Below are 26,238 nucleotides of genomic sequence, written 5' to 3'. Positions count from 1 at the left end.
CAGGGGACCTATCCATTTCGATATGCTTTCAGGCTACAAAGACGTCCTCTCTGGTACTGTGTATGTGGTCTAAAACATCCCTACTCGTTGCCCTTATTTCCCTAGCATCCATGATTCTCTCTTCAGTAACACTGAGGAGAAATGTTCGTTAAAAATCTCCCCCATCGCCTCTGGCTCCAGACAACCATCCAGATCTTTAAGGGAATTATTCTCTCCCTAGCCACCCTTTTCCTCTTAATACAGCTATAGAACCTTTAGGGATTACCTTTAACCTTATCTGCCAGATCAATCTCGTACCCTCATTTTGCTCTTCTGATTTGCTCTTAAGTGTGCTCCTACACTTTTCATGGTTATTTAGGGATTCACTTTAGCACAACAGCTTAAACCCAATGTATGCATTCTTCTTTTTCCTCGCTAGATCCTCAATATCTCTTGTTAGCCAGGGATCTCTACGCCTACCACCTTTCCCCTTCATCCTAACAGGGACATAACAGTCCCTGGACTCTTGAAATCACACTTTTAAAAGCCCCCCATTTGCCAATTATTCCTTTTCCTTCAAACAAACCCACTGAATAGACTTCTACAAGAACAAAAAGAAAGTTGCTGGCGAAGCTCCGCTCTGGCTGCATCTGTGAAGGAGAAAGCAGAGCTAACGTTTCGGATCAAGTGGCCCTTCCTTAGAACTCGGGGTCACCAGGCGCGAAACGTTAACTCTGTTTTCTCCTCCACAGATGTTGCAAGACCTGCTGAGCTTTTCCAGCAACTTTGCTTTTGTCCCTGATTTACAGCATCAGTAGTTCATTCGGTTTTTAATTAAGCTTCTACTAAATCGTGCCTAATGGCCCCAAAATTGACCCTGCTCCAGTTTAACACCTTAACCTGTGGGTCTGCTCAATCTTTTTTCCATAATGATGCTAAAACTAAGAGAGTTATGGTCACTGGACCCAAAGTGCTCTCCAACTGACACTTCAGCAACTTGCCTGACCTAGTTTCTTAAGAGGAGGCCCAGTGCTGCATTCTCCCGAGTAGGGCCCTCAACATATTGATTTAGGAAACTCTCTTGGACACATTTGACAAATTCCTTCTCATCCGGGCCTTTTACACTCTGGGTGGCCCAGTCAATAGGAAGGAAATTAAAATCTCCAAACAATACTACTCTGTTATTCCCACAGGTATCTGCAACCTCTTTGCTCCTCTAGTAGCTGCTATTTGGGGGTCTATAATACAGGCCCAACACAGTGTCCACTCCTTCTTTGTTTCTAAGTTCGAACCATATGGACTCATTTGATGACCACTTAAGAATATCGTCTCTAAACACTGCTGTCCTGCGGTTGCCCTCTGGGTAATTAGAGTTGGGCAGTAAATGTTGGCCGAGCTAACGATGCCCTCGTCCTCATGAACAAATTTTAAAAAAACACCACTTTAACTTCAAATGGATTATTGTGAACAAATCCAGGCACCATCTTTTCGAAACCATGGGAGAAGTAGAAAAGATTTTTGAGAACAGTTGCAGGAATGAGAAGTTACAGTAACATAGACAAATTGGTGAAGCTGTGACAGTTCTCCTTGTGAGGTATATGGCTGATAGAGGATTTGATTACGTGTTCAAAATCATAAAGTGTGTGGACAGAGTGGATATGGAGAATCTGTTTTCATTGGAAGAAGATTCAATAAATGGGAGGATGCTAATTTAAGGTGACTAGGAAAAAAAATCAGAGAGGTTTTGATTCAGAGATAGTGGGAACTGCTGATGCTGGAGAATCTGAGATAAAAAAAGTGTAGAGTTGGATGAACGCAGTAAGCCAAACAGCATCAAAGGAGCAGGAAAGCTGACGTGATGGGTCTGACCCCTCCAGACCCACAACATCAGCTTTCCTGCTCCTCTGATGCTGCTTGACCTGTTCTGTTCATCCAGCTCTACACCTTGTTATCTCAGAGATGTTTTGATGCAGTGACTGATTAGGATTTCGAATGCACAGCCTGAAAGTGAGATTCAATCATGGTTTTCAAAGGGAACAAGAAAATGTCAGAAAAGATTTTTTTGGGCGACACAGGGGTAATGTTGGAGTTTATGAATGAGTTGAGTTGCTCTTGAGTTGCTCTTGGACTATTTTACATAGTGTAAAAATAAAACTCTGGAAGCATGCAAAGGGAGAAGCCTCAGATTGTAAGTAATCTTAACTTGAAAACAAAAAGTGCAGGGTCCCTACAAAGCCAGTGCACATGCTAAAAAGCGAATACTTCACTCAAGTGCAGAAAAATAACTCCGATGTTACTGTTTGAATCTGCAAATCTGGGTTTATTTAATATCATATTTGAGATTCTGCCTATCGCTTCTAGCAGTAAATGTAAATTAACATGGGGGTTTAATAAACCACTGCTTGAACTTCAAATGAAGCACTGTATACAATTCCAGGCACTATGTTTTAGAAACCACATGAGAAGACATTCGAGAGATGCAGAAAAGATTTTTAAGAATAGTTCGATGGCTAAGAGCATAATCCAGAGAGCGATCACCTTATATTCATTCATTGAACTAACAGGTGAAACCATCAGAAAACCTTGGGCAACATTCACTCTTGTTGTCACAGCAACAAGTTCTATAGAAATAAAACTGAAAGTAGTGGAGAAACACAGCAGTTATTGAGCCATAGAAACAGACAGCAGGGAAACAGACTATACAATCTAACCAGTCCATGCCGACCATAATCCCAAACTAAACAATCCCACCTGCCTGCTCCTGGCTCCTGCCAATATTTCTTATTCATGTATGTATCTAATTTTTTTTTTGAAATCTTGTAACTGTACCTGTATCCACAACATCCTCTGGAATTTCATTCCAAACACAGACCACTCCTGTAAAATAATTGTCCCCCATGTCTTTCCTAAATCTTTCTCCTCTTACCTTAAAAATGTACCCTTAGTCTTGAAATCCCTCACCTAGGGAAAAGAACCTGCCATTCACTTTATCTATACGCCTACCTTCTATACGTTCACCCCTCAGCCTCCTACACTCCAGTGAAAAAGGTCCCAGCCTATTCACCCTCTCCTTCTAACTCAAACCCTCCACTCCCAGCAATATTCAAGTCTGAAATGACTCCTCTTTGGATGAAAGGTCACTGAACAGGGATATGAACCCATTTTCCTTTGTCCACGGTTACTACTTGACCTATTCCAGACTTCCAGCATTTTCTGATCAACAATGTTCAGTTTAGATGTTTTCTGAAGTGCCAGCAGATGATATCTAAAACAAAGGCCAGTGCATATGGTAATACAGCACAACCGTTGTACTGTGATGGACACTGCATCCCCTAGATTGAGGCTGCATAGCTTTGGAATTCAGAGATGTTCAGTGCACCTCCAATTGAAAGCAAAGAAAGCATTTCTTCCTGACAAATTCCATTTCAAAACTAAGCTCAGCATGTAGGCCAGCTCCTGCAAACTACAATGTGCAGATATCAGAACTGAAGAGGGTGAATAGCATCTTCTTTTGTTCCATTGAGATGTAATGTCCAGATTGTAGGTTGCCTGAAGTGGCGGTCCCACAAACTAGAGAATGCGAAGTGAAGTCTGCAAATGGCATTACACTTAACAGATTTTTCAGAGAGAATCTGAGGATATGTCAAGCACAATTGTGGATGCTGATGATGAAATTGTAAGCTCAGCATGAAATAGATGCTATTTTTTTTCTGAAGAAGGATCTGGCTTGGAACATCAGCTTTCCTGCTCCTCTGATGCTGCTTGGCCTGCTGTGTTCATCCAACTCTACACTTTGTTATCTATGAAATGGATGCCAATGTGGTTTTTGAAAAATGGCATGAATAGAACAGGACAAAATATCTCAGGTGAAATCTCCAAATCCCTGCTCAAAATTCCAGGAGCATCCAGAAGTCTATGTTTGAATTTGAGACAGTACAACCTACTTTGCCTTCCTTGCTCAGATGATTCATAAATACATATTGCAAATACAACTTTTTAAAATCTGTTTGAGCATTTAGGCTCTTCTTGTGAGTAACTGAAGTCTTCAGGATGTAAATACATTAACTTCACAGTGCAGATTGATGCAATCTGCAGTTATGGCTTCCTGCCTGCGAAGCCTATGCATTGTCCAAATGTGTGAGATGCAAATGCTGGTCAGGGGCAATCTTGTCCATGTTATTGAGCAGTGCAGATTGATGAAAGTCATCCTTGTAAAGTTGAAGTAATCTCAGGTGACTTTAAAACAGGGGACCACAAAGAACATAAATAATGCAAGACCCTATAGGTTGTACAGGGCCTGCAATTAATTCCCTCCCACCTTGGCCTTTCCCAACATGCTGTAACACATAATGATGTGCATTGCATGTAAATTAGTCCTACAATCTCCCACTGTTTCATTGCAACAAGACATCTGCTTCTTTTATTGGTGTAAAGTCCCTGTGGGGAAGTTGCATGCAGTGACATTCCATACTGCTCCTTGTTGAAATCTTCCACATCCCAACAGATTACGCCAAACCATTATTTGCGAGTGGGCTGAATGCTGACTGCTCACAATACTCAGAACCTGTTCTGTTTCCAAAGTCCCCCACACAGGCAAGCATGATTGATGGATCAGTCACAGCAGGGATTATCATCGCTGATTCTATGGTACACCAAAGGCATAAAGAGATGAAAGGGGAACTGATGTACCTGGGCCACTGAAACCTCCAGAGGGCATCAAACAGCCTCCACGTGAAGACATCACCGTTGAAGTTCCTCTCAGAATGCAAAGAAGATTCGGAAGGGTCAGACTCTAACATCTTTGACACCATTTTCTCCAGATGAACAAGGCAAAGTATCGCAACAGGCTGACGGTGTCCTGGCACACTGTCAATGTACTGCTGGAGCAGGACTTGTGACATGAAGTGGCGGGTGGCTGTCCCATCCCAGTGGCCATCACGATGATAACTTCACTAATATTTAATGCAACAGGTTGTCAAACGATCCACGGGGGACCTGTGTGAAGTCTCTCGATTTTCAACCCATAAATACATCAAGGCCAGTACCAACGCAGTTTGTCCCAGATTGCACCACTACATCCCATTTCCCTGTGACTAGACCAGTACTGCAGCAGGGTAGTGGATTTCGGCAACATGGTGCCCAGCATATGTCAGGCACAATTAACGGGAAAGGCATCCCACTGAGAGGTTCGTATCATAATGCTGCCAATTCCAGCAACAGAAAAAATGTACATTGCATCAATGTGCAGATCATCTGTGATCGTCAATACCACATCTTAGAAGCCTGCTCCAAGTTCCCTGGGAGCTGCCATGGTGCCTATATCCTTGAGAATGCTCCTGCTTTATGGCAAGGCCCAGATACCTACCAAGGATGGTGTTAGAGCTGCCCACAATTTAGTAGGACAAGATGGCCTACAGCTGCCCATAACTGAATGGAAAATAGCTAACAGAATGCAGCTGACAGTAGATTGACAGCCTTTCAAAAATATTTTCTTCATCTAGTCTCATCAAGTAGAGCAAAGGTAGGACTGTTTAAGGTTACTGGCTGGGATAGAATGTGCAGCTGTGATTGCATACATATGTAAAAGTATTTTACACTAAGTAGTTGTTTCTCTTGAATTATTTAAACAATGTGTTACGACATTAAGAATAGGTTTTAGTTAAGATTCTTCAGATAATCATATACACACAATCCATAGTAGCTGTAGATCCACTTATACTCAAAAAATTACCAAAAGAAAAGATTCAAAGTTTCAGGCAATAGAAGTGCCCTCCTCCTTATCATTAAAGTTCTGTGAAAACATCATGGCCACCGTTGGACTACCAGCCTGTCCATCTCTCTGTCATTCAGTGATCTTCGTGGAAATACACTAAAGTTGTGTGAACTGTATAAGATGCTGTATGAGAGAGCCAATTGCAGAGGGACATCCAGTACCACTGACCAATAGTATCAAAGTGGGGGAGGGGGCATGCTCACTCTAAATTTTAACTGTATGCACTCTGAAGTTTCTGTGTGCTTCGCTGCAAAGAAAATCTGAAGTTATAACGAAGTTGTACCAAAATGAAGTTGTATCCCAAACTACCACCAGACTCGGACTCTCTTTGGAAAAATGTGAGATCTAACAGATAGTTACTGGTAGACATGGGTTACCTCTGTGACCATGGAGAATTATCCTTTTATACAAACCCCTAACCGAAGCAGAGTGCAAATACAATGCTCTCCATTCTTTGAGCAAGGCCATAATGGAGCAGATGATAGACCTCCTGATGATGAGGTCTCAATGTTCGGATCTGTCTGGGGCAGGTTTTTTGGTAATGCCCAGACAAAGTATACTGCATAACCCAGCATGCCATTATCGACACAACTGAAGCAGGAAAACAGGAGATATGATGGCTGCAGAAGATAATGGAGTGCAGTTTTTCAAGGAGTAAGATAATGACTTTGAGCAGTAGGAACATCAGTGCATTATAAAGCACAACAAGCCAGATAGGGTTCATTTGACAGTAGATGGGAACCGGGTATAGTGATTGCTCACGGTCAGGAAAGCAAATGGTCCCTGTTTGTCCCCAGAGCCATATCATCTTCTGTTTTTTAGCTCATTTTGCTGTTGTTAAAAAAAGAGAATGTTTTAAATGTTTTGAAACCTTTCCCGCATATGATGAGGCAAATATAAAAAATGAGAAGATGTTAGGCTACATTGGACTTTGAAAAAAGTGGCATTCTTAATGAGGGATCTAAATGTAATGTCTCCAAGTTTGCAGATGAGACAAAGCTGGTTGAGAGAGGGTGAACTGCGAAGGGGATGACAGATGTTTCAGTGTGATTAGGACAAGTTGAACAGGAGGGAAAATGTGTGGCAGATGAAGTATAAATTGGATAAATGTGGGGTTTTGCATTTAGGAATAAAACTGGACGGTAGATTATTACCTGAACGATGATAGATTTGGAAAGAGGGAGATGCAATGAGATCTTGTTCACCAGCCGCTAAAGATAAGCATGCTGGAAGAGCAGGACATGCAGAATCAAATGGCATGTTGGCCTTCATAACTAAAGGATTTGAGTACAAGTTGAGTACAAGAGCAGAAATGCTTTGCTACAATTGTACAGGACCTTGGTGAGATGATACGTGGAGTATTGTGTGTTGTTTTGGTCCTGATATCTCAAGGAAGGATGCACTGGCTATGGAAGGAGTGCAACAATGTTTCACCAGACTGATTCCTGAGATGGCAGGACTGATGAATGCGGAGAAAATGGGTCAATCAGGATTATATGCACCTGATCTTAGAAAAATGAGGGGTTTAGGGTTAGAAATGGATAAAATTCCTACAGGACTAGACAAGGTAAATATGGGAGGGATGTTGCCATTGACTGAGAAGCCCAGAACAAAGGATTACAGCCTAGGAATATAGGATAGACTGTTTAGGTCTAAACTGAGGAAAAATTTTGTCACCCAGGGAATGGTTAGCATGTGAAATTCTCGAACACAGAAAGCAGTTGAGGCTAAATTATTGAATATTTTCAAAGAGGGGTTTTATGTAGTTCTTAGAGCTAAATGGATCAAATGGTATGGGGAGGAAATGGGAACAAAGTGCTGAATTGATTAATCAGCCATGAATATTATTGCATAGCAGAACAGGCCAAAGGACCGAAAGGCCTACTGCTTCTTCTATATATGTGTGTTTTTTATACATTTAACTCAACTAAGCAAGCTTGTAAGATGGGATGAGGTCAAAGACAGATAAGCAATGTGGCTTGGTTCTTAAATAGCAATAGATGTAGAAAGTGTAATTGTATTTACATTGAGATTTCAGTGGAACGCCTATGTGCCCCGTGAAGAATTGGCTTGTACTTGCTATGTCACTATGAGAACAGTGAAAGGCAACTCCATACTACCAGAGCTTGGCCAGATGCACCAGGCCCTCCCACATCTCCTAGCAGTGATGAGATTTCCAGCTGCAGCAAGTCGGGGTGTACAATGAGACAAGTGCCAGAGGAGCATGGTGCCGAGGTAACAAGCTGAGTTTGGGCAGGTATCCTGAGAAAACTCACCAGGCCTCATGGAGATAAACCTTCCATGTAGCTCAATAAAACTGACATTTTGCTGATTTTTGGTAAGATCCAGACCTGCATTAGGCTCACCCAATCTGATGATGCCTCACAATCTTGAATGGGGGAAAGAGGAGTTTGCCTCATTATCCCGATCAAGTCAGATATGTTATCCCTGGCTCCTGATTATTTTGGTATTTAGTCTGATTAGCCAATGTGAATGCTTCTATTGATGTTATGAAATAGGCTACATCTTGTTGGTAAGATAAATGCCTCTTATTATGACAATCTAATGTTTATCCTCTATCACTAGTAACCTAATAGTCTACTGATACCAATATGGATGAGCATATTGATATCAGCGCAGGTTTGAAGGGATGAACAGCCAGCTCATGCTCCTAATTTCCATGTTTCTATCCTGGAGACGTGGATTCAAACACAATCATGACAGATGTTGGAACCCTAATTCAACTAAGTCAATATAAATTGGAAGCTAGATCAGTAACATACCTTGAAATGACATTCAATTATTGTAAAATCCATCTGGTTTACTCATGTCCTTTGGCAAAGGAAGTCTGCTATCCTTACTTGGTCTGGTCCATGTGTAACTCTTGTTATAACCCTCTAATGTTTCATCCAGACTCTTGACTCAACAGCAAAGTGGATGGTCCATAACAGGCCTCTGAGCTGGACCTACTGCCATTCAGCTCAAGAAATGGGCAATAAATGCTGGCTTGGCCAGTGATATGCATGGAAGAATAAAGGAAGACTCATAATTAATCACATTTCAATCAAATAACCCTTCAGGTGGCCTTTATCTCAAGAGCATAATAATATTTTTAAAAGATTGAGCTTCATTTCCACCAAACATCGATCAGACACCATGAAGAATACGGCCTGTGATTTAAACACTGTACTTAAGGAAAGACATGTTGATCTTCAGGGATATAGTATAATTTCACCAGAGGGAAACCAGTCTGTGGGTTGAAAGATTAAATTATGTACAAGTCTTGTTGCATTCCAATCAATCTACAATGTTAAGGGTGATCTAATTGTAGCCCTTAAATGATAGCAGGTTTTTATGTTGTGTGTTTCAGGAACTATTTTTTTTCTGATGAAGCACCCACGTGTTCTGATTTCATTCAACAATTGTATCTTGGTGAGCAACGAAAGCAATATCTCCGAGACTAAATTGGAGTGAGTAAAGATAAGAGTTACAGTAGGTATGCAAATAATTTAACTGTATTCAGTCATAGCTCAGCAATAGCTTTCTGGCCTCTGGATAACGCCTCGATCCAAGATTGGATTAAACAGGTCAAAACTTCCAGAAAATTCATCTTTGCCTCTTCCTTAAAGGTAACAATATTAGTCATAATTGAACCAAAGTGTGATACACTTACGACAGACGACATGGAAGTAATTTTGCTTCTTTTCAAAGCTTCTCTGCCAAATGCCAAAATACTGACATTTCATTTCTGGACAAAATTATTGATGTTAAAATTCTTTTTGCTTTTGTAATTTCAAACGCCTTACCCTTTGCCCTGCACTCTGCTGTGAATGGAATTTCTGGCATACATCTACGCATCCATATTTCAAAGGCATCTGTTTTCTTCCACAGATCTTTACCTCTTTCTTAGGTTTCGGTGGCATTCAGGAAAGACAACAGACATCATATAAGAGATAATGGGAACTGCAGATGCTGGAGATTCCAAGATAATAAAATGTGAGGCTGGATGAACACAGCAGGCCAAGCAGCATCTCAGGAGCACAAAAGCTGACGTTTCGGGCCTGGACCCTTCACCAGAGAGACCCTTCACCTCTCTGGTGAAGGGTCCAGGCCCGAAACGTCAGCTTTTGTGCTCCTGAGATGCTGCTTGGCCTGCTGTGTTCATCCAGCCTCACATTTTAGACATCATATAAGTTTCTTTTCCTTGCTACTGAGCTTGAGTTTTCTTGTTGGAAGCACATCCTTCATCCTTACAAAATTGCTTCTAGCCATCTCTACCCTTCTGCTAACTTCGACAACACATCTGTCATCTTCTGTCATAACTTGTTCAAAATAGAAAAAAAAACTTATTCAATTGATATCATTTGACACCATCCACTTCAAATTTCATCTTAGATACGTCCAATGTCATCCTTCCAATTACCTTTTTTTTGTCTGATTGGTGTTCTCATACTATCCATAATCTAAATGTGTAGATTTTACTTGCTCTGAGATGTTTTGTCAAACCTCTTCTATAAATAGCACTGTATCATCTTCACACTGAAAGTTTGTTACTTCCTTGACTCCAATGGTTTTTCATATGTAGATCTAATTCTCAGATTTTGTTTATTATGCATAGATGGAATACTTTTGGCAACAGTACATAGTATTGTCATATACTGTTCATTGGAAACATATCAGATTTTCCATTGTCTGGCCTGATGCTCACTATTTGATCCCAGTAGAGGCTCTGAGAAAATTGTACATTTTTACTGTAAATATTATATTTCAGCGACATATCGATTAACTTTTGTTGATGACCATAATTGAACACTTTTCCACTGTCTGTGATGCCTGTGTCAATGTACTTTGTCTGCTCTAGGCATATTTTGAAGATTGGTCTTAGATTAAGACTGCAGATACGATGGGCCTAGTCCATGGCAGTTCAGTGATAAATATTATCTTGTTTCTCTCCTGTTCCTACACCAGACCTAAATCCAAATGGGGTTGCACCAATTTCTGCTTCAGGTGTACTATTGTGTATATGATGATCTTCAAGATGTGTTTAGTGAGATAACTCATTAAGCCTACAGTTCTCAAATGATTTCCTGTCATTGCTTTAGGTTTCTTAGAAAACGTACTAGATAATGAATGCTTCAAATCACTCATACCCTTTGGTATATATCTAGTATTAAATGCCTTTATTCCTTCATATTCTCTTTGTCCAAGGCCTTTCTGATCTTCTGTTGATGCTTCCTCTATGCCTTAAGCTCTTCTTATACTCACATTCTCCGTTTTTTTAGGAATAACAACATATAGTAGGTTCATAATACGACAAAGATGACAAAATAGTGTTTGAAAAGGTTGCAGAAGTAATGCAAGTGACAGAATATACATGCGATTTGTGTGGTGATCCACATTAATGGATTCCTTAAGATATAGAGACAAATAAATGACTGAACATTAAGATATCGAGGCCGAAGGAGCATTTTTTTTCCGAAAGCTTGTCATTTGGGCCATACAACTTCTCACAACAAACACTACACGTTTTAACACTGGGCCCTGATGTGGCCTGATTTGTAGCCTGAACACAAGACTTTGGCCTAAAAAGTTCCAGGGAAGGGAAATTGTCAGTTTCTGATCTGAAACGTAAACAAATCAACAGCTTAACAACATTTTGCACCTTTTGTACTATATTTAAACTTTCTGAGGAGCCTCACAGGAATGTTATCAGGCACACTTTCATTCATCAACAGACATTCGATAGAATCGGAGAATGATTACAGAACAGAAGGAGGCCATTCAGCCTATTGTGTCAGTGTTGGCTCTCCATCAGTGTCTAACATACACCAAACTCTGAGCTTTTCACAGAAATATTATTCGGATTGCTATGGTCCAAACAATGTGTGCTGCAGGTTATAATTTGAACAAAACAAATTGATACTTTCCAAGTACTTGTTACGATGGCCATTCTCGCACTTATTCAAGCATGCAGCAATTTACCCGAATGTGTCTTATTTGTCTTCATCATATTTTTGCACTGAATCTTTCTGAATGAAATTTTAAACACTTTCTGAAGTTTCTTGTGTGCTTGTGTCAGGAGATAAGTAACAATATTCATAGAATCCCTATTCTATGCATGCAATTCGGCCCATCAAGTTCGCACCAGCCCTTCGAAGAGCATCCTACCCAAATCCACCCTATTCCTGTAACCCTGCACATCCCTGAACACCACGGGCAATTTAGCATGGCCAATCCACCTAACCTGTGCATCTTTGGGCTGTGGGAGGAAACCAGAGCACCCAGAGGAAAACCATGCAGACATAGGGAGAATATGCAAAGTCCACCCAGACAAGATGGTTAATGCCTTGACAACCTTGAATATGGTAGTTTCTGCTGGAACCATGTGAGATGACTTGGGTACCTTTTCTGCCACCAAACCATTTCGCTGGTATCTGTCTAAGCTGTTGACACCATGTGATGAAGAATGCTCACACAAACTCTTTGGCAGAAGAAGAGTTAATATTAATAAACAATAATAGATTTATTACCCTGTTACCTTATTTCTGAAACACATGGTTGTGTCTTGTGAAGCTATTAAACTTAAGCTTGAGGACACGTTGTTATTTTTGTTCAATACTGTTAACATTGAGAGCAATCTGAAACACCAACCTCTAATGCAGAGTTCATAGGACACACAGAGCTCTGGTTGGCTCCTCTCAGAACCAGTCATTTATATCTTGGAAAACAATGCTTATGTTGTGATTGTTGTATTATTGAACAGATCTCAGAAAGACACCATACCTTTAGGTCAGCCAGATAACATGAAACCATAAGCCATCGGACCAGAAGTAGGTCATTCAGGCCACAGATTTTGCTCTGCTATTCATTGAAATCGTGGTGAATCTGATAATCCTCATCTCCACTTTATCCCCATAACACTTGATTCCCTTACTGATGAAAAGTCTGTTATATCACAGCTTTTTCTGGCATGATTTACTTTTTGTGAAAACATGCTGACTTTACTGTACATTTCTAAATGCTCTGATCTTACATCCTTTACAATAGAATCTAACATTTTCCCAAAAACAGACATCAGGCTAACTGGTCTATCGTTGCCCTTATTTTGTCTAGTTCCCTTTTGACTAAAGCTGGTACATTGGAAATACTCTGGGATTCTTTCCAGAAACAAAGTATTACTAGAAAATTATTACCAATGTATCCATTTTGTCGATAGCTACTTGTTTTATGATCCTCAGATGCATTGTATCAAGCCCAGCAGGCTTATCAGTCTTTTGTCCCATGAATAGTTTCCCAAGTGATAGATTCCTATCCTTGTGATACTCTATTATGACAGATCATCTTGCTCTTTGTTTATTCAAACAGCAGTTGGACAGTAAGTAAATACACAATTAGTCAGACAAATACTTGGTCAGAGAACAGAATTATTTGGTGTTAAATTCATGGTATCTAAAACCAACATGAACACAACTCTCTGTGTAAATGTTATGTGAACTAATATACAGAAAACCACATGAAGCATATCAGTAATGTGAGTTATACCTTTAGTGTCCTAACTGTCTTGTGCAAAATTTAACAACTAGCTCTGCAGTTTAATAATTGAATCCCAGCAGAAACGTAAATGGTCATTCTCATTGTCTTAAAACATGAATCAATGCGTATTAGTCTGGAGATTTTAATTCATCTTGAAAGTACAACCTTTTAGGATTTTTTTTATTGCCTTTCTGCTCCAAAAGTGGGAGTATTCACATTGCTCCATGTTTCCTTCCTGCTTTGCAGCCATATGTGGCAGCTGTTCCCTTGTCACTGTCTCATCACAGAGTCTGGATGTTCTCACTTCTCCCATAACCGTTGCATGCAATGTTCTGTTTTGTCAGGATACATCCCTTGAGTCTGATGACTTTTAGCTGCTGAATTTTCGTTCTCTTTCATGAAGAACAACCATCTTCTCTTTCTTCATTCAGCAAACTGCTCAGTGAACATTTACCAGTCGTTCATGGGATTGTTAGCAGCCCTAGCTTAGCAGTAGCATGCAAGATTGTGAGGGAAGTGGTACTCCACAGACAAGTACAAAATCATTGCTAACAGTCCAATTGAGCATTGATGGTATGTTGCCCTGTTAGAGGTGTCTTCTTCCTGGTCCATTCTATTCTGTTTTATTCTATTCTATTGTATCCTATCATGTGGATGCTGAGGGCAGTTCGATCTGGTTTTCTGATCATTAGTTATGACTCAACCATCATGGGTTCAAATTGATGACCTGGCCATTATTATACTGTTGGCATACATGCAAATCACACTGCACTGTTACCATGTAACAATGGAAATTATGACCAAACTGATCCTTCTCAGCTCACGTACTGCTGAAATCTTCATTCGTTCCTCAGGTAATACTCTTCCAGGGTATTCCTGACTGGTTCTTCACATTACAGTTCCCCTAAAATTGAGGCCATCTAAGGGTGAGTTGGTCTTATCTGAACCAAATCACTCCTGATCTCATGCCCACCAATGCACTTCCTGACTTTCGTTGGCTCCTGGTCAAGTAATATCCTGATTTATTGTAATCATTTTTACAAATTCATTCAGTCTTTGCCTCCCCCTTTCTTTCTGCCAACACCACACCTTCCGTGATATCAACAATCCTCAAATTCTGGTCTCTTGCAAATTTCTAATTATAATTTTTCCACAATTACATTATTTTAGAATTAGCTTTATTGTCATATGTACTTAAGTACAAAGTACAGGAGTACAGCGACAAGTGTACAATGACCTCACACAAGTTGCCATATTAGGTATAAAAATGTACCGAGGTACAAATCTTAGTTATTAAAGTAGATTAGGTATAGAGAAAGAGGAAAAAAAAGAGAAAAGCTAAATGTTCTAAGTTACAGTTCTTCATAGTAGGAATTAAGAAGATAGAAAAATTGTCTAGGCCTCAAGATATAAATTAATCTCATTAAACCGCTCAACCTCATTCTCTTCTTTTTTGGCCTGCCTGAGTACCTATCTCTGTGAGCAAATGCTTTGTCATCTGACTGAATACTCCTGCAAGTAGGCCAGCATCATGCTTTGTTTTGTAATGCCACTACGAAGACCCACAGAGTGTTTAATTCCATTAAAGTTATCAATGTAAGGTCTTTTTTAATTGTTGACGACAAAAGCTCAGATGAAAGCATATCTGTGAGGAAAGCACATCGCTACTTGATTTGGCCTCCACAGTCGCCAATGCAGAGACTGGCACTCTTGATGGTAACCTGGAGGCAGGTTTTGCTCTTACCATGTCACCAGGAAGAAGTGGGCTACATCAAGGTAAACCAGAAAGGAGAGCAGATATACCGGCTTCCGAGAGGGCGAGGTCACACACAGAGAACTCTGCTGAGGGCTTTGAGAAGGCACTGTGCAGAGGAGGGCTGGCGAGTGTGTACAACAGAATGTGTTGCTTGGTGAACCAGCAGAGAGCTGCTGTCACTCACAGAAGGGATAGAGGAGTCCAACGCCAACCTTGCACAGGGCATCCTTCAGAGTTTGATGGCCATCATCTCAAAGTGAAATTGGCAGCCAACTCTGTGCACCCATAGACCCAGCAATTCAGCGTCCAAATGTTGATGTATCAGTTCCCAACTCTGCACAAGTTACATTGTGACTGAGCTGAACGTATCTCAGCTTGTTACAGGACAGCCCCAGCCTGGTGCCATGCTGACTCAGACTGCTGGTAAACAGCAGCACTCATATTCAGCTTTCAGACTGTGAGAATTTGATCAAACCTAACATCCTGTAGTAAATGCAAATGAATTCTTCAGTGCTTTTAGCTTTAATTTTTCTTGCTATGCAAGCAGCAATCCAAAACAATTACTTCTCCTTCTTAATTAATACTGGTCTGACTCTATAAAATGAATATTGTGGAGGGTATCTCAGTTTAGCGAGTTTTGAGAAGATTAGTAGCTCAGGTTGAGTTTCTGGAAGTGAGAATGCTCACTGAGCTGGAAGGTTAGTTTTCAGACGCTTCGTCACTTTTTTTATTTGAAAAAATGTACTTTATTCATAGAATGTACAAAAAAAAACATTTACACACCTACCCAGTCATGCAAGCCGCTCCGGGTTACCCAGGGGGTTCATACACCAACTAAAGGCAAAAACAAAACAGAGAAGAAAAAAACAAAGCAAAGAAAATACCCCGGCAGTCGTCACCCCGCACAGTCCCCGTTGGCCCCCTGACCAGTTGGGGAAGGCGCCAGCTGGGCCCGGTTACCAGATAGGGCCCCTTTTTCCTATTCTGGACGAGGGGTTTCATACGGTGGTCTTTCCCCACCGCGCCTTGGCAGCGGCTGCCCCAAGCTTTAGCGTGTCACTCAGCACGTAGTCCTGGACCTTGGAGTGCACCAGTCTGCAACACTCGGTCGGGGTCAGTTCTTTCAGCTGGCAGACCAGCAAGCTGCAGGCAGACCAAAGAGCGTCTTTCACCGCATTGATGGAGCGCCAGGCGCAGTTGATGTTGGTCTCGGTGTTTGTCCCGGGAAACAGCCCGGAGAGCGCGGAGTCCCGCGTCACGGAGCTGCTCGGGACGAACCTCTACAAATACCACTGCATCCCCCTCCAGACCTCCTGCGCATAGGCACACTCCAGAAGGAGGTGATAGACAGTCTGGTCCCCGTCACATCCACCTCGAGGGCAGCGTGCGGTGGCGCAGAGATTCAGGGCATGCAGAAAGGATCTCACTGGCAGAGCCCCTCTCACCACCAGCCAAGCAATGTCCTTGTGCTTGTTTGAAAGTTCTGGCGATGAGGCATTCTGCCAAACGACTTTGGCAGTCTGCATGGGGAACCACACGACGGGATCTATCCTCTCCTTTTCCCGAAGGGTCTCGAGGATACGATGTGCTGACCACTGCCTGATGGCCTTGTTGTCAAAGGTGTTTCCCTTCAAAAATTTCTCCACGAAGGACAGGTGGTACGGGACAGTCTAACTACTGGGACCGTTCCGCAATGAGGCCAGGCCCATCCTTCGCAACACCGGGGAGAGGTAGAACCTCAGTAAGCAGTGACACTTGGTGTTTGCTTACTGAGGATCTACGCACAGCTTGATGCAGCCGCACACAAAGGTAGCCGTCAGGGCGAGGGTGGCGTTCGGTACGCTCTTTCCCCCATTTTCCAGGTCTTTGTACATGATATCCCTGCGGACCCGGTCCATCCTCGACCCCCAAATGAAGTGGAAGATGGACCGTGTGACCGCAGCGGCGTAGGTCCAGGGAAGAGGCCAGGCCTGCGTCACATACAACAGTACCGAAAGCCCCTCGCACCTGACAACCAGGTTCTTACCCGCGATGGAGAAGGACCGGAGCGTCCACCTGCCCAGCTTCTGCTTCAGTTTGGTGATACGCTCCTCCCAAGTCTTAGTGCACGCCCCAGCTCCACCAAACCAAACACCCAGCACCTTCAGGTAGTCTGTCCTGACAGTGAAGGGGATGAAGGAGCGGTCGTCCCCGTTTCCGAAGAACATGACCTCGCTCTTACCCCTATTGACTTTGGCACCCGAGGCCAGTTAAAACTGGCCGCAGATGTCCAACAGCCTACTCACCAACCGACGATCGGTGCAGAAGACGGCGACGTTGTCCATGTACATGGAGATCTTTACCTGAAGGCCTCCACTGCCTGGGATAGTCACACCCTTCAGGCTCACGTCCTTCCTGATGGATGCAGTGAAGGGCTCCACACAGCACACGAACAAGGCAGGAGAGAGCGGGCAGCCCTGCCTGACTCCAGATCTGACGGGAAAACTGTCCGATTCCCACCCGTTGATCCAGACTGCACTAACGATGTTGGTGTAGAGCAACTGGATCCAATTGTGGATGCCCTCCCCGAACCCCAATTTGGAGAGGACGTCCCTCATGTCAGCATGAGAGACCCTGTCGAAGGCCTTCTCCTGGTCCAGGCTGACGAGGCAGGTGTCCACCCGCCTGTTCTGTACGTAGGCGATCGTATCCCTGATGAGCGCGAGGCTCTCAGCGATCTTCCTGCCCGGCACAGCACAGGTTTGGTCAGGGTGAATCACCGACTCCAGGACAGACCTGATCTGGTTGGCTATGACCTTGGCCAGGATTTTGTAGTCCACGTTCAATAGTGAAATGGGATGCCAATTCTTAATTTCTTCCCTCTCCCCCTTCCTCTGTAAATGAGGGTGATGATGCCCTTCCTCATGGACTTGCACATTTCCCCTGCCCAAAGCGCACTAGCATACACCTCCAGCAGGTCCTGGCCAACAAGGTCCCACAGAGCGGAATACAGCTCAACGAGTAAGCCGCTGCTCCTGGGAGTCTTATTCCTCTCCAAGGACTTGAGGGCTCTGGTTAGCTCATCCAGGGATATCGGCCGGTCCAGCCATTCCCTCGTGCCGTCGTCTAAGACCTCCATGATAGACGACAAGAATGACTCAGAGGACGTGCTGTCCATGGGCTTCGTGTTGTACAGTCCGGCATAGAAGGATCTGCTGATCCTCAAAATGTCGGGCCGAGACGATGTCACCGAGCCGTTGTCCTCCTTCAGCCGGCTAAGCACAGAGCTCTCTTCGTGCACCTTCTGAAAGAAGAAACGCGAGCACGTCTCATCCTGCTCCACAGAGCGGACCCTGGACTGGAAGATTATCCTGGAGGCCTCCGCGGCGAAGAGCGAGGCTTGCTGGCCCCTCACCTCGCAGAGGTCCTCCGTGACATCGATCACCATCAACTGCAGAAGGAGCAGGTTCTGCACCCTTTTCTGGAGTCGCGACAGCTTTCCCCACCTCTCTCTCGCCTTCCGAACACCCTTGAGGACAAAGAACCTCTTGATGTTCTCCTTCACCGTCTCCCACCATTCGCCCGGAGACTCAAAGAGGGGTTTCACGGTTCTCCAATCAGCGTACTCCCTCTTAAGCTCCTCAACGTTCTCTGGGGTCAACAGAGTCGTGTGGAGCTTCCACGTCCCCTTGCCGGCCTGCTGGTCGTCCTGTAAGTGACAGTTGGCCAGCAGGAGGCAGTGGTCAGAGAAGAACACCGGCTCGATGCCGGTGGACCTGACCGAGAACGCCTGTGACACAAACAGGAAGTCTATCCTTGAGCGAATAGACACATCTGGCCGCGACCAGGTGTGCCTCCGCTACGCTCCGTCTGCAGGGGTGCTGAAGACGTCGAGCAGCTTGGCATCCTTCACTGTGCCCATCAGGAATCTGGATGTGACATCCAGTTGACTCCCACCACCAGCTGTCCCCTTGCCGGATCTTCCATCTGCATCGATGATGCAGTTGAAGTCTCTGCCTAGGATGACCAGCCTGGACGTAGCCCGCAGGGGTAGAAGCCGCTGCAGGACGGCCAACCCCTCCCTTCGTACCACTGGGGCGTACATGTTGATCAGCCTCAGGGGACCGTTCCTGTAGGTGACATCAGCCACTAGGGGGCGCCCCCTCACCACCTCCTGAACTTGAGAGATGATGAAGTTGCGCCCCCTCAGCAGAATAGCCAGGCCCGAGGAGCGACAGTCGTTACCCCCCAACCAGATCGAAGGCTCGCAGGCCCAGGTGCCGGACCAATTCCCGTACCTGCTGAGGTGTGGTATCCCACACTCCTGCAGAAACAGGAGGTCCGCGTTGACAGTGGTCAGGTAGGCCAATGTGGACACACATCTTGCGTTGGACTTGACGCTGCGCACATTAATGCTCGCAACTCGTATCCCCATTTTGGGCAGTGACCGCAGTACCCTCCCCAAGTCCACGGTCCAGCCCCTCCGTCTGTCCCTTCATGCCCATTGCCTGGGCTAACTGCTGGATGCTCCCCAGGCTCAGGAAACTGTCCGTACTGCCTTCCTGGTGGCATGCCACCGTCGGGTGTACAGAGGCAGGAGAGTCCGGCTCTGGGTCAGGCTGGGGACATGCTGTTTCAGGCTTCTAGCCTGAAGGTTCCGGGGTGGCCTCCAGGGCCCCAGCGGCACGTGGCTGGGTGTCGGAGGGAGCCTCAGGACACCTCCTGTCACCTGGAAGCGGGGTACTGCTTTCCTTCTCCCTTGAGATCTTTAGCTTCGGCCTTGGGCGGGCCTCCTCCAAATCTCCCTCGTCGGAGGAGCTCTTATAGCCCCCCTGTAGCTCCCTGTTCCCGCCTGATGGTTGCGGTGCCTGGGTCCGCCGATGCACCTTCCTCCTCATTTTCTGGACTGTTGTCCACTCCCCTGGGTCGCCTGTCGCCTCCTCCATCGACTCTGGGTTGTTGGGGTGGAGCGGAGCCTGCAGGGGCGGTTTGCTGGCTGCGGGTCCGTCCTGCGGGGCTGGGCCCTCCTGCACGGCCTGGCCCTCCTGTACATTAGGGGGGTCCTTGCAGGGCCCTGGTGCCTTCCTCTCCTCCCGGGGGGTGCTGGCCCCGCATTGCCCCTGCCAGCGACCTGGGCTTAGGTGGTCCCCCACCACGGGCATGCCCTATAGAGGTGGCCCGCTTCCCCGCAAAGGTTGCAGCTTTTCTCTTGTGGGCAATCCTTTGCAAGGTGTCCCTCCTCCCTGCAGTTCCTGCAAATGGTGGCTTTGCAGTCGGCCACCACATGACCTGACCTACCGCAGGCATGGCAGACTTTAGGTTGCCCTGCGTAGGTCAAGGAGCCCTTGCTCCCGCCGATCGCGAAGCTGGACGGTGGGTGTACGACGTTCCTGTCCGCGCCCATCCTCAGCGTCACCTTGACCTGCCTCTTACTGGTCCAGATCCTGAAGGGGTCCATGATGTCAGTTAGGTCCCCTTCCACCTTCACGTACCTTCCAAGGAAGGTCAGGACATCAACTGCTGGCACATGCGGGTTGTACATGTGTACAGTCACCATACAGCTCCTTTGCGCTGGCATCACAAACAGCGGGACAGCGGTCAATACAGAGAGGGGGCCCTCACCTCCTTTCTCCTTCAAAACCTCCAGGAATCACTCGCAAAGCTTGGCACTCCTGAAGGTCACATCGTAAAAACCTCCTCCGGGGAAATCCTGCAGGCAGTAAATGTCCGCAGCAGCGAACCCACAACAGTCCAACAGGACCCTCTTCACAAAGAAGGTGCGGTCCACAGGTGCACCTTCATCCACTTTCTTCACAGAAACACGGATGGTGTTCCGGACCCCCTGACCTGGGGCACGAGCACTCGCCGCAGCCATCGTTGTAGGTTGGCTGCTCCCCTGAACCAGCGTTCGGCCGAAGCTAACATTAAGATCCACCGGTTGCAAGGGTGCACAGCCAACCCAACGTCTTCCTTCCACCTCCAACACAATCGCGCTCTCCTCTTCTCAGTCCACAAAAGAGTGGGTCTTTATTTTGTTCCGGATGTAAGCTGGTTCACTGAGCTGGAAGGTTCATTCCCAGACAATCAGTCACCATTCTAGGTAACATCAACAGTGAGCCTTCGGTGAAGCTGTGGTGTTATGTCCTGCTTTCTATTTATCTGTTTAGGTTTCCTTGGGTTGGTGATGTCATTTCCTGTGTTGGTGATGTCATTTCCTGTTCTTTTTCTCAGAGGATGGTCGATTGGCTCCAAATCAACGTGTTTGTTGAATGAGTTCCAGTTGGAATGCCATGCTTCTCGGAATCCTTGTGCGTGTCTCTGTTTTGCTTGTCCTAGGATGGATGTGTTGTCCCAATCAAAGTGGTGTCCTTCCTCATCTGTATATAAGGATACGAGTGATAGTGGGTCATGTTGTTTTGTGGCTAGTTGATGTTCATGTATCCTGGTGGCTAGCTTTCTGCCTGTTTGTCCAATGTAGTGTTTGTCACAGTTTTTGCAAGGTAGTTTGTAAATGACGTTCGTTTTATTTGTTGTCTGTATACGGTCTTTTAAGTTCATTAGCTGCTGTTTTAGTGTGTTGGTGGGTTTGTGGGCTACCCTGATGCCAAGACGTCCGAGTAGTCTGGCAGTCATTTCGGAAATGTCTTTCATGACATCACCAACCCAAGGAAACCTAAACAGATAAATAGAAAGCGGGACATAACACCAGCGCTTCATCGGAGGCTCACTGATGATGTTACCTAGGATGGTGACGAAACATCTGAAAACTAACCTTCCAGTTCAGCAAGCAGACTCACATCCAGGTATTTCAGTTTATTTATAAAATCCTACTTCAAAGAGCATTATAACTAACTTACGAAAGGATTACAAATGATGAGCGGAGTTCCAATTGACAGATTTTGTGTGCCACTTTTCTCAATCAAAGCAAAATAAATCAGCAATGTTGGGCAAGAGCTGACTTTGAAAAATAAAGCAGGATCTGCCCAAAGTAGACAGGGAATTCTGGGGTGGCATGGAGGCTCAATGGTTAGCACTGCTACCTGACAGCACCAGGGACCCAGGTTTGATTCCACCCTTGGCTGACTGTCTGCGTGGCTTTTGCACATTCTTCCCCATGTGTGTGTGGGTGTGCTCTGGTTTCATAGGTCTGGCTGCTCTGGCGTACCCCTGCAGTCTAAAGATGTGCAGGCTAGTTGGATTGGCCATGATAAATTATCCCATAGTGTATAGGGGAATGGGTCTGCATGGGATGTTTTGAGGTTTGGTGTGGCCATGATAGGCTGAAGGGCCTGTTTGCTCACTGCAGGAGGTCTATGGAAAAAAACGAGTGGGGAAATGTACAGAAGAACGGTTGGGGGGCATTCAGAAAGAAAATAGGGAGGGTACAAGCCTAGAGAACCATGGATTACCAAAAATATTCAGGACACAATGAGAAGGAAAAGAGAGACTTTTATCAGGTACTATGGGAACAAATCATGGAAGCATTAGAGCTTTACAGAAGGTGCAAGGTGGATCTAAAGTAAGCAATTAGGAAAGCAAAGAGGGGATATGAGAAATCTCTGGCTGTTTAAAGAAGGAAATATCCCCACATATTCTGGAAGTACATCAATGGAAAGAGATCAACCGGGGAAAGAGTAGAGTTCATTAGGGACTAGGGATTCAATATGTAGGTGGAGCCAGAGGAAATGAGTAGTTGTTTAACCAATACTTTACATCTGTCTTCACGCAAGGGAATGAGGATGAAGACATAGAATGCAACAGGAAATACTGAGAGGTGCTTGATCAAATTGACATATGGAAGGACAAGGTATTGGAAGTGTTGGCAGACCTAAAGGTGAACAAATCCCCAGGTCTGGATGAATTATGTCTCAAGCTGCTGTGGGAGGCAAGGGATGAGATTGCAGGGACACTGATACAATGTTTTACTTCCTGCCTGGCCTAGGGGATGTGCCAGAGGTGTGGAGAACAGCCAAAATGTTTCTGTTATTTAAAGAAGGTTTGTAGAGATCAGCCAGAGAACTACAGACCAGTGAGTCTCCCATCAGTGGTTGGGAAACAACTGGAGGAAATTCTGAAGGAGTGCATCTGTCTCTACTTGGAGAGGCAAGGCTTGATTAAGGATACCCCACAGGGCTTTAACAGAGGAATGTCATGCCTAGTAAATTTGATAGAATTTTCTGAGGAGATAACCAAATGTGTTGGGAAGGGTAGTGCAGTTGATATAGCTTAAATGGATTTCAGTGAACGCTTGGCCAGGTTCTACATGGGAGCCCTATCAAGAAGGCAAATGCTCAAGAGATACAGAATAATTTGATAAAGTGGATGCAAAATTGGCTCTGTTGAAGGAAGCAGCGTGTGGCAACAAAAGGCTGTTTCGGTGACTGGAAGCCAGTGTTCAGTTGTGTACCACAGGGTTCTGTGCTGGGTCCACTATTATTAGTCATTCATATAAATGACAGATAGCTGTGTGGGTGTTTGGATTAGTAAGTTTGCAAAGATTTATCAGGTGGTTAATAGTGAGTTACAAGAAGCTAAAAATAGGGTGAACAAATGGGCAGATAAGTGACATAGAATTTAACCCTGAAAAATGTGTGAAGCTATACATTTTGAGGGAGTAATTTAATAAGAAAGTATTCAATAAATAGCATGACACTCAAAAGTTCTGTGGAGCAAAGGGATTTTTGCATGTTTGTCCATTGACCTCTGAAGGCAGAAGGGCTTGTTAGTAGGTTGGTGAAAAAGGCGAATGGGATACTTGCCTTTAACAATCAAAGTATAGATTATAAAATCAGGGAAGTTACATTGGATTGTATAGCACTTTGGGTGAGACCGCAGCGAGAGTACTGTGAGCAGTTCTGGTCACCACACTACAGGAAGGATGTGATTACGCTGGAGCTTCACCAGGATGCTTCCTAGGGTAGAAATTGTAAGTTATGAGGAAAGTTTGGATGGATCTGGATTGTTGTTGTTGGAGCAGAAAAGACTGAGGAGCGATCTTGTTGAGGTGTGCAAGATTACGAGGGAGATGGACAACGTGGATAAGAAGAAGCTGTTCCCTTCAGGTGAAGGGTTAATCGCAGGCAGACATGGGTTATGACGATGAACAGGAGGTTAAGGGGGGATGTGGCAAAAACATTTGTACCAGAGGGCGATGACAGTCTGGAATGCACTGCCTTGAAGGTAGTAGCAGCCAGTTGCCTCTCAACCTTTAAAAAGTATCTGGACGAGCACTTGGCACATCTTAACATTTAAAACTATGGGCCACATGCTGGTAATTGGGATTAAGTTGAAGGTCAGGTGTTTCTCACGTGTTAGTGCAGATTTTATATGTGAAAGGTCCCCTTCTGCACCCTATGCTTTCATGATTCCCTAAAATTACATCTTGTCTATAGCTGTAATTATCTGTAATGCCTTTCCATTCACGTTTGGAGTCCCATTGCTTTTTCTTTCCCTATTTTCTGGGATTATTAATTGCTGAAACATGTCTTTTGGAAGTCAATGAATTGTAGTAAGCACTTTGAGCTGCACAGGAAACTGTGGGAAAATTTAGCAACTCCACGTGAGTTCACAATTAGCTTTTTGGTAACCTCTGCAAAATGATGCAAGTCTAGATAAGATAGCACTGAGAAACCAACCCTCACTGTGTCTAGCTTGAGTAGAAATCAAGAAGTGCCTCCTCCAAAAAGTTGTGGAGGAGACAGATTCTACCAGTATTCCTGAATTTGGCAGGGGCATGTTCAGTTGAGAGAGATGACCAAACCTTGAGGGAAATGCCGAACTAAATATTCAGAACTCCCAACTACTTTCTTATTTGATGCAGAGAAATGGTCTTTTTTTCACAATCTTCTTTTGCTGAGGAATCACTTCCAGAGGTTTTCTGATTCACATTGCACTGGTTGCTTCAGATTGGAACTCAAGTTGGAACAACATGTTGAAGAAGTATAACAGACAGCAGACTGCCTCTGTGGTTGGAGAACAAAAGAGGCAGCAGAAACACAGGACTACATCTTGCAGTAAGTGCCATTAGAACATAGGCTCTACAGGGAAAAGTTCAGTTCTCTTTACTTAGAGCTACAGAATTCTCCAAACTTAGGTTATCACACCAGCTAGAGGCAGAAATTGGCTACCTCCAAAAAGCCTTCATCTTTAATGGATTTCATGGCCATGCTTTATAAGCAACTATTATAGTCATCACTGTTCTCATATCTTTTTTTCGCACTCTTGCCTATCCAGGGTTATTGTGGAACCCTTTACAGGTTCTCTTAGTTGACAGCCCAGAAATATAATGGGAGATGGTGACTGCTATCTTACTTCCCATTGTGTCAACTTTGTCTGTGATGATGCCAACTTCCGGAATTATTATCTTATACAACATTCACCAACATCTCCCTCAAAGGTTTTGTAAACGTAAGTGAATTTATATGTATAGTTACATTTACAACTATCCAATTACTCCAACTCTCAAATTCAAATTATTTAAATATTTCACAATTCTCCAGAATTATTTCTGTTCAGCTATGAAGATTGGTATGTCTTTAGCTTGAAAATTGTCGAACTTGATTCTGTCCTTGACCCTGCGTGACCTGTAAAGCCTCTCTCCCCTGAAGGTCATTGTGTCTCCTGGATGTCTTCTGCTGAGGACACCATTAGTCCCAAAACAAATAATTGATCTGGAGGGACCTTAACCATCTGAATGTCATTCTCAGAGGAACTCTTCCCTGCTTTATCAGGTAGTTACTCAATGGCAGCAGTTGGGTGACCTGCACTTACCATGAATTTCTATGATGGAAAATTGCATCTTGGTGGAAACAATACATTATCTTCTTTCAATATCTTGGGTTTCTGAAGAATGGTAAGTTTTCTTTGTGAAAATGTCCTTAAACTCTAGATGCTTGTCTGGCTTCAATGGAGTCATTTGCTACTCATCTCCATTTATTGAAAAGAAAGCTTTGTTCTCAATCTACTGATCATTTTCTGTTGGAAAATGCAAATATTTTACTTCAACTTGTTGAGTAGGTTGAATGCCTTCATTTTCCCCCTGTAGGTATCTGACTATATGGTTCTGAAACTTGGACACCACTTTGAGAAATACCATCATCCTTTTTGAGATGGATCCTCTTCATCAGCCGGGAGGACAGGTATACTGTCATCAAGATCCTTGAAGGAGCCAATAGCACCAGTATCGTGATCATCCAACTTTGCTGATCCAACTGCGTGC

This window comes from Stegostoma tigrinum, chromosome 29 (assembly GCF_030684315.1).
Source record: "Stegostoma tigrinum isolate sSteTig4 chromosome 29, sSteTig4.hap1, whole genome shotgun sequence".
Classification (NCBI taxonomy): Eukaryota; Metazoa; Chordata; class Chondrichthyes; order Orectolobiformes; family Stegostomatidae; genus Stegostoma; species Stegostoma tigrinum.
The sequence above is the reverse complement of the archived record's forward strand: the minus strand, read 5'-3'. Positions refer to the sequence as shown.